Genomic DNA, 6417 nt, shown 5'->3' with positions numbered 1-6417 from the left:
TTTACGGTATCTCACTGGCGACAGTTATGTCAGTGAGATACCGTTATGTCGTTATGTCGTAAATTACGTCAACAAAGTAACATCATACTGTGATTAAGAAATTGGTATACTACCGTTTATTCACGGTATGTCACTGTAAGCCCGCTGCAAGGTAATAAACTGCAATATATTAACCAGTAACTTACCGTTGGTACGCATCATCAGTGCCAAAAATATTCATCTCTGCTAGAGGATACCGTGTCCCAACAGGCGGTCATTTACTCTTTTAACAGGTCGTAATTTACCGTAATTTCAGTTAACAGTAACATACTGTAAGAGACTGGAGGGTTCCAAAAAAACTGGTCACTTAAATTATACAAGAAATTTACTAAAAATGGCAAAAACAGTTACCTAATTTGAAGTTCTCCACTCAAATTCAGTAAGCCACTGGAGGAAAGTTGTGACATGAGGGTTAATGTGAACAACCTTTCGCTTCACAGTGGTCCCAGTCTTCCTTCTTGTCCCAACCTTGGAGGTACATTTTGTTCCCTCTTCTGGGTTTATCCTTACAAAAAACCTTGCACACGCTGACTCCTGGTATTCCAGGTTCAATACATAGAATGAACCAAAGAAGACTGACATTGCATCAGCAAAGATGTTCTCTTTGTCCAGCTCAACAATTACACGCCCCTCTGCACTCACCATCCAGCAGGTGGCGGTCATTGAACTTTGTCCTTAAATGTATAGGGGCAACATGTTGTCATTATGCAACATAAAATAATTTCAATACTTCACTTCTTCACACTGTCTAGATAGTCATAAAGCAAATAGCTACGTACAGTTAATTATTAATGGCCTTATGTACATAAGTCCATTTTAACATATTATAATTGTACATAATTGGGAATTATTCTGCCCATTAAACACACCTAACAAAGAGTCAGCCCAGTTAAATTACCGGAGGTGAATCAACTGTATGGTTATTTTGGAGTTTATAGTTTGTGCTGCTGTTAAACTTTACAGTATTGACTTCAGTATTCCTGCTGTTGGTGTAGCTAGACTACTATGTTGATCAGTAATATGTAATGTGAAATTTGATATTGTTACTTTGCTGGATTCACTGAGACACATGTCCAACAACCTTGGTTTATAAAGGAAATTACAGAAATTTGAGCTAACAAAACAGAGACTGGATACCTGTGTCCACAAAAAGCTCCTGTGCCAAACAGAAATTTTAATATGGTCTAATCAGCTCTATTTCATAAATGACTTCTTACCAAGCATAATCAGCCTTGGGGTGCTTGGCAGGCTTTTAACATGCAAGCTGAACAATATAAATTTGTGTGCACTGAAGCCACAAAATTTAGAAATACACAGTTGCAAAAACTTCAGTGACCAATTACCTTTCCTGAATGACATATTCAATGCAAAAAATAAGAGTATTGTCAATAGGGACCAATTCCCAGTTTTTACATGATCAAAATTATTCACAAAAGGCTTCAATAAACAGAAAATGTGTGCCAACAAGAGAACAGTGCACAAAAATGAAAAGATATTTGAGCTCGACGCTTTAATGGGTTTAACATGACTTAGTCAGCACTCCGCACTGTACAGGTAGTACAAGCACACCTGAAAACACTGACCAGCTAACAGCTTTAAGCATTTGGGCGCAACCTCGGTAGTTCACCGATTCACCTGTTGCAAACGTCCAAGTTTCTATCAAGTCTCATAAATCCATCGGCAACTATTACCTAACCAGTCTTTTGAGTCTCCACATTCATAGATATTGACATTTTGTCTTTGAATGAAAATATCCTGGTAGGGTAGCTTAAAAGTCAAAACAAACAGTACTAAGAACGCATTTCGGACTTCTCTCGAATAAGTGAAAAAAACACTTACCTTCAGACTGATTAGCTGGTTCCGATCCAACTTTAATGTGTCCCATGTCAGTCCATTTTAGGGAAATAGTGTTAAGTGGTTTCATTTAATTTTGGGATACTCCCGCATGGACGAGCCGCAATTTGGAGTCTAGCAGAGTTATCACGAATAGCATATGATCTTCAGATATAATCCAATCAACCTTGCATTTAATCCCATTGAACATCCAGTTACCTCTGACTACTTCTAAGTTGCACATGTTAACGGTCTCATCATCACTCTGTGCTGCAGCGAACTGAATCTGTGGCACAGAATAGTTGATGGCCATGTTGTTCTCCTGCTTTGCAGCTTTGTTTGAGTCTGAATTGCAGCTTAAACGTGCAAAACTAAGAGAAGCAGATCAATATTTTCTTCTTATTGTTATTTAATGGTGGTTGGCAACCAGCGAAAGGAGCATTAACCACCTCGAGCAATATTTTCTATTTTCTATCCCCATTTTTGTTTTGAAAGTGAATACCCGACGTGTGCGTCATACGTCACGTTGTACGTCAGGTGAAGGTGTGGTGTCGGCTATCGCACCTGTCGCATTACAAAGCTTTAAAACATAACAATCGCTTTAAAAACACAACCCAACGCGCTAAACTGTGATAATGTGTTACATTATCACGTATATCCAGGACATCTCTTCTGAACCAAGACGAAGTGGTGCTACAAAGGAATTATTTCTTTAGGAGAGCATTTAATAGCAGTCTGGCCTGCAACAAAATGCACCGCTAAAAATACAGTTTCTGCTTGTCCCAGAATTTATTAATTTTGAGAGTGAAGTTGTAGGACTGATGCTGGTTAGTGGTGTAGGTTTCATGGATGTGACACCTTGTGTAAAATGACGACCAGAGCATATTATTAAATCAGTTCACTGTAGTTAGGCAGAGGTGTCTTAAAAAGTACCATCTTATACAAAACAAATGAAGGTTCAGTATAAGAAAGAATAAGAAGAGAAAAAAGCAACATCCTGCTAAATGAAGTCATTTTTAAACATTACTCTAAATGTAGCCATTAGTTTTTGTTGCTGGCCATACAAAAAATAAGTATACTTCAATTATATTTCCCAAGTATACCTTACCTAGTACGTATACTAATAATGCTTCTTGGGACTATATTGGCCCCCGTTTTAGTACATAACAGTATTCTTGAAATTAACTTTTAGATGTACTTTTTGTTCACCATAATTGTACTAGCATAATGTCATAATGTCTACAAGGGTATAATTAAAATATACTCGACTCTATCACAATACTAACCTTACAAGTATACTATTAATTAATAGTATTACTAATGTTTCACATTGTTTGACTAAACAAATGCATTTATTAATATATGAGGTTCCATTCAGTTCAAGGAATTAAATTTTAGCGTGGCTGCAACTTACTCCTTAAGTTAAAAATGATGCTGTATATTGTAGTTTATATGTTATACTGCTTTCACAGTGAATCACATTTTATAGTAATACACTCTGAATGAGGATTTAAGTAATTACTCTTAGATCTACAGTAGAAAACAACATAAATCCGGATGGTGTAATAGTATAATCTCAGTAACATCACCAATTGTTACATTTGCTGTATTTTACAGCTGTTTCCATGAGTACGGTGAGTTACCGTAAAAATAATACAATCTCATGGAATTTTCCCACAATTACATGCAAATTACAGTACTAAACTGCTAACATCCTTTAGAGTTTTTTACTGTTGATTTTGCAGTACTAAGATATGGAAATTACTGCAAAGGCTAACAGTGTGGTTCAGAGGCTGACCAGGATGGCAGGACAGAGACATCAGTCCTCAACAACACACCTCTAAGGTTCCTGGCATGCAAACGTTGGTAGATGTCGTTTGATGGTAATCTGTTTCTTTATTGGACGGGGAGGAAAAGGCCGTGTTGGAGGTTTAGGGTTTGTTAAATATGCATCAGAACCATTTGCACACATCCCGAGCTTCATCTTCAAACTATTTCTGTGAACTCTTTTTACTCTAAATTAGGAGGCCTGGAAAACCACTTTGATAACCTCCTTCTCTCCAATTAGCACTCAATGCGCATTCTTCATATCCATGCTGTTTGGACGAGGACTGATGTTCACCTGGTTTGTGGCCTGTAGAGGAGATGCGAGTAGCAGAGGTTCAGTCCAGCACTGTTTGACTTTCAGGTTTTGGATGCAGAGAGGAGGAAAACGCAGCAACATTTGAAGCCTGTTGAGCTCAGCTTTAATCTGCATGTGGGAAGCAAATGAGGAGCTTGTTTCCAGAAGCAGTGTTTCAAAGGAACAACGCCCACAGACCCGCCCACAGGCTGCTGGCAGGAGAACAACAGCAGGAGGACAACACTGAACTTACAGAGACGTTCACAGCTCGGCTTTATGAGGACAAAGAGACTCTTGGAAACACTTCTGTCCATCGCAGGTTACAAAGCATCACAACGCACATGCTCCCAGAAAGCACCAATGAATGTTACTGACCCTTTCTGTGTACGCGGCGAGCTGCAGGGTTCATTCTTGCTCCTGTTTTAGGATTTCAGGTCATTTCTGCAGCTATGCAGATGATGCTGTGTTTCAGTGCACAGCCCGGTGTCGTCGACGTCATTGGTTATTGTCGTTGTAACTTAACCTTCTCTCTGAAGCTGCAGGGTAGAATAATAAGAGGTTAGTGTTCTTCACATTCCTGTTTCTGCTGTTTGTCTCTGCAGGCATTTCAGACGCTGACCTCGTGACTCAAAGATGATCATCTCCTCTGGACCGAGAAGGAGAATCAGCTTCTGAAGCCACCAAACATTTCTCACCCCAACATGGCAGACGACCTCTACAGCAGCACCTTCTCTGCTTCGGAATCAGACTTCTCCTCATCGTCTTCGTCCTCAGCTTCAGCCGCCTTCCTCACACTCGAGCAAAGGGCGGCCTTCATTTTCGTCCTCATCCTCTTCATCTTCTTGGGCCTCCTGATCGTCCGTTGTTTCCGTATCCTCCTGGACCCGTATCGGAGCATGCCCTCCTCCACCTGGACCGACTACATGGAGAAGGACACCTTTGATTATCGGATTTCCTGACAGGCAGCCTGAGAGGCAGCAACCCTGACAAACGACAGTTAAACTGAGGCGACAATCACGCTAAGAAGGTGAAGCACAAACACAGGTGCACATTTTCCCACAAGGCGGAGAGAAACCAGACGACAGGCCACAGGGTTAAATATGCCTCTGTGACACTTTGTTGGTGTATAAAGTTTATTTATTCTACAGAAAGTTGGTGAAAAGTTCGAGCAGAAAAGGCGAGCTCCAAGTTTAATAAAAACATGACTTTCCAAATCGCTGAATAACTTTGATGATGTGAGCAGCTGTGGTTTGCTTCCACAGCCACTTTAGTCTGATGTTAGGCCTCTTACCTGGTACTGCTGAGGCGTTGTTGTTATATATGAAGTGTGGCAGGTGGGAAAAGGAAACGTGCGCTCTGTGTTTCTATAGCTTCCGGTCTGATTGTCGCCTCAGTCTGCCCGGCAGGCAGCACATCTGGGTAAAAATCTGCATTTGTCTCAAATCAATCAGTGTAATTGGAAATGTGTGAAAGTATTGAAGACATGCAAAGTCCTCAGATATGAACAAACAGCTCATGCAGATCAATTTGCACGTTTGGAGTTCTGATTGGTTTGAGATGTGCAGGTGCCATTTTTGCTCAGAAGCCACCAACGTTTAGAAATCCCTGCGCTCCGAGTGTTACAGGTGACGGATTTCTACAAGCAGCGAGCTGCCTGCCGGGCAGCGTGTCAGGGCTGCCGTCTCTCATGGAGAAGACAGTCTTTTTGGTTTTTCTTTTACTTTTTGTTCTCTTTCTGAACTTTTATTGACTCAGACTCAAAGAACTTACTCTGACAGCTGCTGAAGCTCACTGAGGACGCGCAGCCTTATTTGGAGGAGGAGGCTCTGCTGATGAGTCTGCAGAGCCGAGATGTTTCCAACATCTCTCCATCGTCCTCCTGCCGGGCTGTTGCTTAGTAACCAGTGATGTCTGCAGCCAAAACACAGAAAACAAACGACCCTCAGCTGCTGTTTCACCAGTCTGGCCCGAAGCCGACTGTCCGCCACAGCCGGCGCTGAGATCACATCCACAGGTGGGTCTGACCTCAATCTCTGCATCCAATCACAGGAAAGAAGAACCGGAATGATGAAGACTGCTCTCACACCATCAGCCATCCCAGAGGAGCGCAGAAAATGTGCTTCATTGCGACGTTTCTGGAAGTGCTGACACGGACTCATTTTTATGGACTTTAACAGGTTCAGTTAGCGATCACACTGAACGATGACCGTGCTCCCCTCTGCCAGAGCACACCACAGCTTAACCTGTGAACATCTGAACGGTCAGCAGGTCATCGTGACCCATCCAGGGCCGTGACGGCAGTTTGGGTTCAGCCAGTCTCATAAAAAGTTTGTATATTTGAGACACTTTACTGCCAGAACACCTGGGTCAAATGTTCCCGTGTGGAAGGTGTGGTGATTACATTCAGTTCCAAATATGATGAA

This window comes from Astatotilapia calliptera, chromosome 22 (genome assembly GCF_900246225.1).
Source record: "Astatotilapia calliptera chromosome 22, fAstCal1.2, whole genome shotgun sequence".
NCBI classification, from domain to species: domain Eukaryota; kingdom Metazoa; phylum Chordata; class Actinopteri; order Cichliformes; family Cichlidae; genus Astatotilapia; species Astatotilapia calliptera.
This window is presented reverse-complemented; position numbering follows the sequence as displayed.